At 37.7% G+C, this 13,764-nt stretch overlaps 1 protein-coding gene across 3 annotated transcripts in view; it reads right to left on the bottom strand.

Annotated features, from left to right (window-relative positions):
* kkv (hyaluronan synthase-like protein kkv) overlaps window positions 1–13,764 on the bottom strand; it is an 885,043-nt gene that overhangs the window by 862,102 nt on the left and 9,177 nt on the right. The gene's annotated exons all lie outside the window — the stretch shown is intronic.

Here is a 13,764-nt window from a genome sequence, read left to right as displayed (position 1 = left end):
TAGTGTGAAAATGTGCTAAGTCGCTTTTTACGAATTTTACAGGAGACGAAAAAAACTGAATAATTTTTGAAATAACCTTTTTTTTCAAAACTGTGAATGAGGGTACCTTAGTTGCAATACTTTTGAGTGTAGAAGCTTAGAAAAAGATAAATAAAGATCACGTATGCTAACCCAGCAGCTGTTTTATGACTTAGCACAATTTCCTCACTGAAAACAAATTTTTTCTCCTGACTTAGCACTTTTTATTCAATATGTTTCCCCATCACTCCTCCCCTTTAATGATTGAAATATAACACTAAAACTATATATTTCACAAAAAATAGTATTTATTTGTCAAACAATTTCTAACTATTGGCAGCCACCGTGGTGTGATGGTAGCGTGCTCCGCCTACCACACCGAATGCCCTGGGTTCACACCCCGGGCAAAGCAACATCAAAATTTTAGAAATAAGGTTTTTCAATTAGAATAATGTTTTTCTAAGCAGGGTCCCCCTCGGCAGTGTTTGGCTAGCACTCCGAGTGTATTTCTGCCATGAAACGCTCTCAGTGAAAAGTCATCTGCCTCGAAGATGCCGTACGGAGTCAGCATAAAACAAGTAGGTCCCGTCCCGCCAATTTGTAGGAAAAATTAAAATAAAGAGCACAACGTAAATTGGAAGAGAAGCTCGGCCTAACATCTCTTCGGAGGTTATCGCTCCTTACATTTATTTATTTATTTATTTTATTTCTAACGGTTCTGATCTGAACTATTTTGCCGGATGGTGCACAGACAATAACTTATTTTTAAATTCAAACAAATGCTGCGCTGTGTCTTATTCCATAAAGACAACTGCCACATACTTTATCTACAAACTAAATGCTAAATCTCCTAATCTTTGTCACGAGAGTAAAGACTTGGTTGTAATTTTTGACGCCAAACTCTCTTTTTCTAGTCACATTGATTTCGTTGTTTCAAACTTTGTTCCAATGTTTGGGTTCAGTAGACGAAATACCAGTAACTTTAAGGACCCTATGACGTTGAAGGCACTTTATATATCCTTGGTCAGAAGTATTATTGAATATTGCTCAATAATACGGAATCCTTTCTATAAATCTAACTACTACAAAAATGTAAAGTTCCAAACATTTTTACAAACCCGCTTTACGTATGCTTCCTGGCCAGACGGCCTCCCATCATATACCAGCAGTCACAAATTGCTTGGTCCTCAGGCTTTGCATGACAGAAGAACTTTTATCTCACTCATGCTTGCCTATAATGTAATAAACTTTAGCACGAATTGCTCTGATTTATCTACTTTATTCATTCCATATATTCCACTGCGTGATCTTCGGCATAATAGTTTATTTATCGAAATAACTCATCAAACGAATTATGCTATGAATGAACCTATAGTAGTACTTTAATAGTGCTTTGTTACCGGAACGTACCGGATCTATATTCGGCAAAGGGCCATCAACATCGATAACACTCCCCAAAGCCTTCGGGGAGTGTCTTTATCATTAATACAACAAAATAGGGCATGTACTTTTAGACTGAATGAATTAAATAAATAAATAAAATGCGGGCGCAAAGAAATAACTAGTAATTCAAATTGATATTATTGACAGGTTGACTTCGCATATTTTTTTAAAAGCTGACGACTTAGCACATTTACACACCATTGCCCACAGCACGTAAAAATGAAAAATTTAAATATTTTTTTTTGTGATCCATGTATTTTGAATTCAGTTTTAAAACTGCATTAAAATATCTTTTTTCAAAAAAAAGTGACTTAGCACATTTTCACATTAAGCTAACGATATATTGCTGCCTGAAAAAATCATAGAGATCGGTGATATATATAGTATATATCTCATATAACCGATTGTTCAGATAAGAAACTTTGCGCAATTTCTGTCCCATTTTAACAGCTAGAAGATTAAAATTTCACCAATTGCTTACGTATATAGCGTATATTGTTGTCTGAAAAAATCATAGAGATCGGTGGTATATACATTATATACCCCATATAAACTTTAATTTTTGCCCCTTTTTTACGGCTAGAAGCTTCAAGTTTCAACAAATTTTATCAAATAGTTACGTTTACGTCATACATTGTGGAAATACGTGATTCATATTTTTGATAGTCATATTTTTTACATGCAGACCACAAAAAACCTGAAAATTTGCATCCTCACACAAAGTACCTACCTATTTTTTATTTTATATATATCTTAAAAATCGTTTAGGTATGTACATCCGTTCACTATATATTTTTTATCTTATACATCCGATTATTTGGAGATTACGAACGGGAGAATATTATTGTTCAGCCCCATTCATGAAAGATATAAACTCTTCGGCACAGCCGAAGACAGTCCCGTCCTTACTTGTTTAACGATGTCTTTTGCTTCGCCTTGCGTTTTGTTATTAAGATGGAATAACTTTTCCACACCTTTCAAGCTAGAATTATTGATTTAAATGGCGAATAGGTCACGAAATGTTGGGCAAGACAAATAATCCCCTTTAAAAACTTCCGTGTCGCAAGCAGGGATACGAATTTTGTGCCCATGAGTTTCTTGCTCAGGGTTGACGTTCTTGTCCTCTTTCTTGTATTTTTCTGCCTCAGCAGAAATAGACGCTAAGCATCGCATGTAGATTGCGTATGCTCCTTTTTGTTTTTTTCTTATCCTCACGACGTCATCCCCTGACACCTCATCAGATCCCAGTAGTGAATCAAACGCAGACTTTACCTTCTTCCACAAGGACCGCAATTCTTCCTGCTGTATCGCAAGGGTGTGTTTGCTATGGTCGCTTTCCGGAATAGGGCTGTAATCTTTATCAAACTCTGCAATTGATTCTGCTAAACGGATGTAGGTTTCCATTGTTTTATTTGAATTTATTAATGAAATAATTGCCGATTAGAAAAATAGAACTCTTCTGAGTTAAAGTACCTGCCCAGCCGTAAATGAAAACTATTGAATTTCGAAGTTTTATTATTTATTTTTATATTTTATAGATTTTTTTGTCAGAGCAGCGACAACAAAAACAAGGTTTATTGTCTAGACTTTTTGTCACCGTAGCAACAATAACAAAGCGTTTATTTTGGACTTATTGTCTCAGTAGCGACAACAAAAAGGGGACCGACCACTCGCCACTTCCACAAATAATGGGTGTATTTTTGAAAAAGTGAAAAAGTGCGTGCGATATTCGAAAATAAGCGCAAAAAAAGTTTAAAAATATTTCGAAGTGAAATGAGCGCTGAATTAATTAAAATGTATTAATTTTTTACTTGTGACCTACAAAAAAAAAAACAACAACAAAACTGATATAGTGAGGTTGCTTGAAAGTGAGGTTATGTTACCCTCTGCCTTGTGTTGTGTCTGGAAAACCTTATCGCTGGCAGGGGGATAAACCGGATAATCACCAGGAACGAAATAAATTAAAACACAAGAAGTGATTTACATTTGGAAAACAAGTAAAAGAAGGAAACAACTGGTGCTCACAAAAATAATACTTCACTATTTACACTTTGTTTGATTTCACTTTATTCGCGCACAATTCAGGTGATTTCTTTACTTTTCAATAATCAACACTCAAAAAAAAAAGTGGCATAAATATAACACTTACTTCTTATTATTTTGTGCTGGAGAAATAAATTGTTGCAATGGGCTGTTCAATGTGCTGTGGCTCCGGTGGCTGCTAATATCGTGTATAATATATATGCTCGCGAACTTCTTTGGTGGTTCTGTTTTTGGCTGCAGGGGAAAATAATTGTTGTGGCAAAATTTTTATCGTAGGCAAATTTGCTGTGTTGTGGACTGTAATTTTAGGCTTTTAGTTCCATTTTCGGTGAGTAAGGACCAATTTTCGGCCTGAGTGCGTCGAAAGCCGGCATTGGGAGTGGCGCACATGGGTCGATCTCGGGGGTTGATGGGTTTCTCAAAATGAAATAAAGAAACACAAGAGGATTTTCCTCGTTATAATGTGATTTAATTATAAAAGGCAAGAAATGTACAGTGCAAAAGTGAATAGGTGATTTTACCTGTATAACAACTGTCGGTGGTGATCTTGAGATGTGTGCTGGTTGGCGGTCGATCTCAGAAGAGGCCGGTTGTCCCGCTGGTGACAACCGCTAAGCCGCAAAAAAGTCCTCCGGTGTTTAGGGAGGGGAAACTCACGCACACAATCACCCAACATATATGTGCATGGGTGCTGACAACCTGCGCATACACACACGCATGTGTATGAAACATATGCATGTGCTTGCATACACACTAATGCGGGCGTGATAGTGTGGGTAGCTGGAAATGTGATTAAAACGTTAGGGAGGGACGCCGTCATACAGGAAAAGTTAGGCATTGGGCCTAAACACTCATCAAAATTCTATCAAAAATCCCGCTGAGTTATCAATAGCCAATGCTGGTGCAAATAGTGAAAATATTGAGTTCATTGCCTATCAATCTGATAGTAAACTCTCTTTTAAGCAGGCATGCTTAACCAACGAACCGATATCATTTAGTTACGATAATCAACGTTAATTTGACGAAATGACCTTGTTTCGTTTATTAACGTTGATTATCGTAACGAAATGATATCGGTTCGTTGGTTAAGCATGCCTGCTTTCAAGTTTCATTCCAAAAATTGAACGCATGTTTCCTTGATACTTGTTGGTATTCTATTATCTCCAATATGGATCTTAATCTTATCTTATAACTTCAAACGAGCAATTCTTGTATATTTGTATATATGTATGTTTGTATAGCCGAACGATCTCGGGAACGGCTCAACCGATTTAAATAAAATTTGGCACAGAGATAATGTATCAACTTCTAAGACTTTTTACCTAGGTGTTGCCACTCAGAATGTTTCACAAGGTTGCCACCTAATCAAAATTAAAAAAAAATGTCATGATATATGCCGATATGGGTATCGAACGAAAGGTATTTCACTCCGCATTAAAATAGGAACATTTTTGAGTAGGGTTGCCATTTGGGGTTGCCACCTATTCGAAATAAAAAAATTGAATGAGATATGGCGATAGGGACATTTTTGGGTAGGGTTGCCATTTAGTGTTGTCACCTATTCGAAATAAAAAAAAACATGAGATATGCCGATATCGGTATCAAAGTAAAGGTATTCCACTCCGCATTACAATAGGGACATTTTTGTGTAGAGTTGCCATTTAGGGTTGCCACCTATTCGAAATAAAAAAAATTGCATGAGATATGGCGATAAGGGTATCAAACGAAAGGTATTTCACTCCGCATTACAATAGGGACATTTTTGAATAGGGTTGCCATTTGGGGTTGTCACCTATTCGAAATTAAAAAAAAAATTACATGAGATATGCCGATATTGGTATCAAACGAAAGGTATTCCACTCCGCATTACAATAGGGACATTTTTGTGTAGGGTTGCCACCTATTCGAAATTAAACAAAAATTGCATGAGATATACCGATATGGGTATCAAACGAAAGGTATTTCACCCCACATTACAATAGCGACATTTTTTAGTAGGGTTGGCATTTAGGGTTGTCACCTATTCGAAATTAAAGAAAATTACATGAGATGTGCCGATATCGGTATCAAACGAAAGGTATTTCACTCCGCATTACAATAGGGACATTTTTGAGTAGGGTTGCCATTTAGGGTTGTCACCTATTCGAAATTAAAAAAATTGCATGAGATATGCCGCTATCGGTATCAAACGAAAAGTTTTGAGTAGGGTTGCTATTTAGGGTTGGGGTAGTCAGACGAAATAGTACTCTACTTAATCATATTCTATTAAAGCTTTAAAGGAGAACATTAAAGTTAAAACTCTTCGTAAAAATATCTTACACATGATTCGACTTAATTTTCTTAATTTCACAAACGCTAATAAAATTGAAATGCAATATCAAGGCACCGTGGCAAATTCTAGCAAAATACATTTAAATGCATATTTTTGGCAAATATGAAATGAATAATTGCAATTTCCCACAGATTACTATTAGAAAGATTTCTCACCATAGCAAAAAGATATCTCACCATGATAATTTGCTATCGTGGAACACTAGAGGCATATGTTCAATTTGAAAATGACATCTAACCTTTTCACTATTTACCAACAGATGGCGCTTAGGGAAGTAAGTTGACATTTAATTAAACTAACTGATAGTTATCATTCGTGAAATTTACAAGTTTTTGGATTGTAATAAAATTGTGAGACTTTCGTATAACTAAAAAAATGTTTACAATTAATAATTCGGCGCATGAAGATACTCGACCTAAATAACTTAGTTCTCGATTTCACTAATTGTCATAACAATCCTTTATATTATAAGCTGGAATTACCAATTTCAAATTTTTCATTCCAGTTCATTTTGCGGTTAGTGTTTGATATGCTTTTGAAATCTATTTTTAAGGAAATCAAATATTTGTAAGTAAAAATATATAATATATGTACATATAAAAAAAGTAGACTTTGATTAATGATAACATGTAAATCAAAGTATGTTATGCGCCATACTCGAAAATTGCTGATCAAAGCTCGGTCGCCCAGGTACTGATTGTTACTCTGCATTTAACACCCATGTATTCGAAATCTGTTTGGTGAATATTCCACTCAACCGAAAGAAACCGAAACAAAATTCCGTAGTATACTCATCGCCTAAAACGACTTAAGAACCAGCGTAACAAGTGACACAAAAAGTTCCTGAAATCTCAGGAGCTAAGACATCTGACCCTGTACAAGCAGCCCTCAAAGAAATTTAGCTGCCTCAACAAATTTCTTTATAGAAACTATGTGCTTGGGGTGGGAACTACGATTAAATCTTTTTAAATCTAACCTGTTGCGGTGCCTGCAACTGTATGTCTGGATGATAAACTGGCTAACTCTCTCATAGCAATTGCAAACTTGGTTGCAGAATTTTTTCAATCCAACTTCACAATTAATGAAATAGTTTTCCAAACAATAGTAGTCATTCTAGCCATCAGGCAACTTTGTATTTTGGCCATCTACGACGTACCTCAAGTGACATTATTAACGCTAGTAAAGGACTGAAAAACTCTACTCAGACTGATCGAGACTGATTTAGCGTTGTCCTCCTCAAAGATTGTGCTGCTATTGTTATCCCCCTAATGGTAATGTTTCACCGATCTCTTAGCTTCGGAAATTGCGGAAATTGCGAGTATTACCCCAATCTTCAAAAATAACAAGAAAAATGATGTTTCTATTATTTGTAAATTCTTCGAAATATGTATTTCGTAGTAAAACACTGTATTCTGCCAAATCAGCATGGCTTTGTTGTTGGTAGGTCTACAGTCACTAATCTAGCCATGTTAAGTGAATATGACTTGGATGCGTTCTCATCTAGCCATCAAGTGAACTGTATTTGCAAACATTTCTCCAAAGCATTCGACAAGGAACTTACAATTTGTTGCTCCGAAATTTAGCTTCGCTTCAATTTCACTCCACGTTCGTTAATTGGTTGTGTTCCAACCCAATGAATATATGCTGAATGGTATCAATCCAGGGTGTATCCTCTAAGATTTTTACTGCTTTTTACTCTGGCGTACCCCAAGGGTCCCCCCTAGGTCCTCTACTTTTGTTTATTAACGATATTGGCAATTGTCTCACCTCGTGAAAGTTCTTACCCTATGCTGATGACTTAAACGTCTACTCGACAATTAAAACCTTTGAAGATGCACAGCATCTTCAAGAAAAAACATAAACAGATTAGCACTCTGGTGCCGTGATCACATTTATTTTCTAATCTTAACAAGTGCTATCATATTATTTTCGCAAACATCCAGAATACATTACCAACAACATATAGTATCTCAGATGCTATTCTCCACTTCCTACTTCAGATCAAGTACCTTGGTGTTATGTTCGACTCCTCGTTCTCGTTCAATAGTCATATTAATTACATTATCTCTAGTGCGCTTCTTCTGTTTTCTAAGGCGTAACGGCAGATCCATATGCCCTGAAATTGCTGTACTCTTCGTTTGTACGCACCAAACTTGAATATACTACCTTTATTTGGAGGTCGTACCATAAGTTTGCAATTGACAGGATTGAACGAGTACAAAAGGTTTTTCTTAAATTTTGTGCTAGATCTGTGCAGTTCTCAGACCCAGTCCCTCCCTATCGCTCCCGCCTACTGCTTATAATTTACAATCCTTAGTAGTTAGATGGACGTCGCTTTCTTGAGGCGACACGGCGCAGATGCCAGCCTTAAACGGCTCAGCCTAATAGTCCGGTGCTATGGAGTTCGGCTAAGACCTCACACCAACAACAAGATGCCTACCGTAGTGAGGGTGTGCAAGCCTCAAATTGATTAAAAATACATTAGAAAATAATTTCTTTGAGAGAAGTTAGGCTCGAGGCTTCAGTAAAGATTAAACTACAATTGGAGATTAGTGGAACATTTTTCAACATGTGACTACAGGTAGTCATAAAATGATAATTAATTATTATTTTTATAGCAGGTTAGACATTTAAATATATAGGCCCGTAGTCTTAGTAAAAAAAGAGTTTCGTTGGTTAAAAATGGTTCTAAATTAAGCGTAATTTTAAGTCATATTGTGTGTCTCGTATGCCCCAATACTGCCTCACGAAAAATGATTTGAAGTAACTGCCAATGCCTTCATTGACTTCAAGTAGCCTTCTTCATTCAATGTTTGCAATACATGAATAAAAAAAAAAGAGTTAAAAAAAAAGAATTCAAAGGCACAAAATGAAGTCGGAATGATGACTTTACTTATTTTCAGCGTCTTAGGTATCAGCGTAAAAAAACAGGCGGCAATACACAGCCTTGTTTGTATTAGTCGCCAAGCTTCTCGGTGGTGGCAGAATATATCGTGGAAAGGCCCTTGTTGTTGCGGTGGTATTTGGCATGGTAGTTAACCGATACATGGTGATGTCCATGGCGGAACCATTAACAGGTGACTGCCGGACACTGATGAAGTCCTACAAGATGCCAAGTGTCATATTTCGGGCAGAAAAAATTATGGTAAGTGAAAAGAATTTAAATACCGCCTGGCACGATGGTTAAGTACACGGTTCAATAGGAGGGGCTATGGGTTAGAGCCCTGGTGCGAAATTGAAATAAAATGCTTTGTCATTATTTTGCCAACTGTGGACACTCTCAACTTTTACTAGTTTGGTGTTTTCGGCCTAATTTGATATCAGTCAGAAAATTCTAGTAGTATATTACTATTCTAACTAAGTAGTTTTGTGTTGCACTGCAGGGTACCTGAGAAAGCATTCACTCTATTGTTTGATGTATAATTATGTACATATACGTACCTACTTATGTAGAAGGCAAACGATTTTTCTTCGTCCTTATTAGAAGCATACTATAGACACATTTAGTCTATGTGAGGTCATTATTGACCGGCCAGGTCAACATTATTACAACCTAAATAAAAACCGTATTAAACAAGGACATTGTGGCCTAATGGATAAGGCGTCGGACTTCGAATCCGAAGATTACAGGTTCGAATCCTGACACGGCCATAATGTAGTTTTTATTTAATTTTATATATTTTAAATTTTAGTTTTTTCTTGGAAATATATACGAGTATGAGCAGTTCCCAACTATTTCGGTATGCAAAAACCATTCTCAATTACATTTTCGGGCTTTATACAAGAATATTTATGGCTATGGCAGTAAAAAATGGCCAAAAATTTATACGACAAGCCGAAAAAATGTTGGTTAGCATTGCAGAACCATCCAGTGTCCGCCTATCCGGCTGTATCTTCAACCTCACTTTTTTTTTTTTTTGGAATAACTTTCATTTAAATATAGGTATTGTAATCTAACCACGCCCACTGTTTATATATTAAATATTTCAAATAAATAAACATCTTCGATGTTCTGCGCTACCTTTCAGCATGCATCAATTTCGTCATAACTATAAAAGCCATCCTGCCCACAGCAGTCCAACAAACCATTTGTACGCACATTCGGGGAACTAAATTCCTAATGGAAGGCTCCTCAACAAAAATTATGTGTGCAGAGAGCCTTTCGCCGTGAAAACGAGGTCAGTGAAACATTACATGTTCTGTGCTTTCCTATTCGGAGGGACAGTGTGAACAGAAAGGATCCTCCTCTACCCCACGCTTATGTAGATGTTCCTTGAAGCCGCCGTGCTCACTCAATATCTGTGTGAGGTGGTGATTTAGTTCGCCGTGTTTCCGCTCGTACCATTTCGCTATATTTCGAACTAGTATGAAGGTCCAGCGCCCTCTTCTCGATTCTTCCCACCGTTCTTGCCACATAACTATTGTTCGCAACCTTGCACTTTTCTTAGCATCTTCAGATGATCGGCTTATTCCAATGCCATACAGGTCGGCCATTTCACCAGAGAGTAGATCTATTGGGATTTTCCTCAATAAAACATGGAACGCGCCATTTCACCAGAGAGTAGATCTATTGGGATTTTCCTCAATAAAACATGGAACGCGCCGTCGGAAACCCATCATATTCGAAAATCAGTAATAGGGTAGGCGGCTAGTATATCTTTTTGGTGGACCATTTTAGATCCGTGCCATACTGGTGCCGCATATAATATTATCGAGCTGGTTACGTTGGATAAGAGCGGACGGGTAGCTTCAGCTGGGCCGCCGATGTTGGGCGTTATTCGCGTTAGGGCTACACTAACTCCTGAAACTTTCCCTCCCACCGTCCTGAAGTGCTCCTTAAAAGCTAGTTTTGAGTGAATGTTTACTCCAAGATATTTCAAGAAAGGCTGTGAATTTATTTGATAATCCCCTATGCGTAGGAGTAACTCATCCACAGTCCGCTTTGAGATCACCAAAACCACTTCTGTCTTATTGCTAGCCATCACCAGCCCCATGTTCGTCAGCCATTCCTTTATTCTTTCCCACGGCGTCAGTACATATGCTTGGAGCAGATCAAGTTTCTTGGGAACTGCTACTACGACAATATCATCTGCATAGCCGACAATTTCCATGCCTCCGGGAGGGTCGATTTGTAGCACACCGCCATACTTCGCATTTTATAGCGTTGGACCTAAAACAGATCCCTGAGGGACAACGCCTTTGATGTTGTGCTTTCTTGGTCCCTCATCCGTATCAAAAAGGAGTACTCTGTCGCTTTAATAGCTACCAATTATTCTGAGCAGGTAAGTAGCTGTGCCAAAGTGTCGCAGCACCAATGACAGTGCATCCAGTTCGCCGTGTTAAAAGCATTTCTAATATCCAAAGTTATCAGTTCACACAGTTTCCTTTTATTTTGGCCTCCGGTTATGGCTATATTGACAACTGTTTGTTTTGCATCTATCGTGGATCTCGATTTTTTAAATCCAAACTGACTATTTCCAGGGTCTGCTGCAGACGCTCACTAATAATACGTTCGATAATATTTCCTATTGAATCCAACATACAAAGTGTATGAAAATGGCTGGTCGATTTCAGTTTTCAGCAAAATAACCAGTCTTTGACGTTTCCAGGAGCGGGGGAAGACGCCTTCTTTGAAACCGCTGGGTTTAGTTCGCTGAACTATGTTGATGTATGCGTAAAGCTCGTACAGCTCATCATTAAATCTTCTTTGGTACTCGCCATCGCCAACGCGTAGAAATCCATAAATCTTCCGAAGAACTTTTCTCTCGAACACTCCCAGAGCTGCCTAATCTGATGCTGTCGAGGTCCATGCCTCTGCACCTGTCAGGAACAAACCTATCATCGGTTCAGGAACACACATACAATCGATTCACAATACACATTCCTATATATACATACATATTACTGCACAACCACTTTTATTGTACACACTTGAATATACATATTATTAAAGATTGTTCTAGACACGAAATATAATAGAACACGTGCCTTCTCAATCGTTCTATTTTATTTAACAAGAGTAATTTGTACCAAAGTTAAGGTACATTACATGGTGCCGAAACCCGAATTAAAGCAAAAAAAAATGCCAGAATCACCAACTAATAGCGTAAAACCGGACCACAATATTAGACCACCAAAAAGTTTTGTCATCAACAATTACCAAAATGTGGCAAACGAGTGGAAATTGTGGCTTCAGCAATTCGAGTGGTACGCGATCGCGACAGAACTGGATACTAAGAAACCAGAAGTGCAAGTCGCAGTGTTCATGTCGTCGGCAGGAAATGACGCAGCAGTAATTTACAATACTTTTAATTTAACAGAAAGTGATAAAAAAAAGCGTCAGCACAATCAAAAGGCGATTTACAGAATATTTGACACCCCAAATCAACGAAACGTACGAAAGATATGTATTCAACACCAGAGTACAAAAGGAGTGTCAAACATTTGATGAATTCGTTACAGATCTAAGAAGCAAAATTAAACATTGTGGCTACGAGACGTTAGAAGACACTTTAATTCGCGACAGAATAGTAGTAGATATAACAAATGATACAACAAGAGAAAAACTACTAGCGGAAAGCAAATTAACCCTGGAAAAGCAATAGATATATGTCACTCTGCAGAGCAAGTTAAGATGCAGTTAACAACAATGAAGCAAGCGGCCACAGTTGACGCCGTTACGTGGAACAAAAAGCAAACTAAAGAGACATCAAAGAAACTAACAAAAAAGATGAACCCTTTCACTGCAATAGGTGTGATACCACGCACGGTCGCCGTAACTGTCCGGCCTTTAAAAAGGTTTGCCAAAAATGCAAAAGAAAGGGCCACCTTACCAAATGTTGCAAAAGCAAAACGGTCAACGAACTGGTCCAAGACCGAGAAAGCAACGATTAGAGTTTTTTAGTGTCTACGGTAGGTGCGGATTTAGACAATGTGGACGTCGAACACTGGTATGAAAAAGCTACGCTGGCTAAAAAAGTAATGGTAAAGTTTAAGCTTGACACACGTAGCCAGTGCAACGTTTTAAACTACGACATAATAAAGAAAATAGACGTTCACATCAGTCCATCGCCAACAAAGCAATTAACATCGTTTTCAAACCATAAAATCCCCGTACTGGGTGAAGTGGTCATAGACACGCTTATTAAAATACTTAGTTGTCAAAGCGGATGTTACAGCAGTGCTTGGTAAGTCAACATGTGAGAAATTGAAATTAGTGAAGCGTATTGAAACTTTAACTGTTGATGAAAACTTGTTTGAAGGAATTGGTTGCCTTAAGCAATAAAAATACGACTTAGACTTAATAGAAAATCCGAAACTAAGCATATGCCCTGCGCGAAAAATCCCGCATACTATTAGACAGCTTGATAGTATGGTAGCGCAAAAAATAATTAAACCCGTAACCAAGCCGAAACCGGCTGTGTCACCCATGGTCGTAGAAGTAAAAAATAATAAAATTAGACTCTGTTTAGATCCATCGGAGATAAATAAAAATCTCAAAAGACGTTATTATCCACTTACTACGTTAGAAGAAATTACAGCCCGCATCCAAGGCTCTAAGTCGTTCACGTTACTCGATTGTAAAAAAGGCTTTTGGCACTGCAAGTAACACCCCGTACTTCAGAATATCTGACATTCAGTACCCCATTCGAAAGATACTCTTGCTTAAGAATGCCATTTGGCTTAGCATCGGCTCCGGAAGTTTTCCAACAAGTAATGAGTTCGTTGATAGCGGACGTAAAGAACGCGGAGGTGTCTATGGATGATGTTCTCTTGCATGCCACCAGCAAACTAGAACTAGAGAGGATCACTCAAGAGGTACTTGACAAATTCAGAAAAGCAGGCCTTAAGCTTAATAAAGAAAAATGCGTTTTTAATACACAAGAAGTAAAGTTTCTGGGACATATAGTCTCCGCTGAAGGGGTAAA

This window comes from Eurosta solidaginis, chromosome 1, assembly GCF_040869045.1.
Source record: "Eurosta solidaginis isolate ZX-2024a chromosome 1, ASM4086904v1, whole genome shotgun sequence".
Taxonomy (NCBI): Eukaryota; Metazoa; Arthropoda; class Insecta; order Diptera; family Tephritidae; genus Eurosta; species Eurosta solidaginis.
Note: the sequence above shows the minus strand (reverse complement) of the source record. Positions and strands in the feature narration are given on the sequence as shown.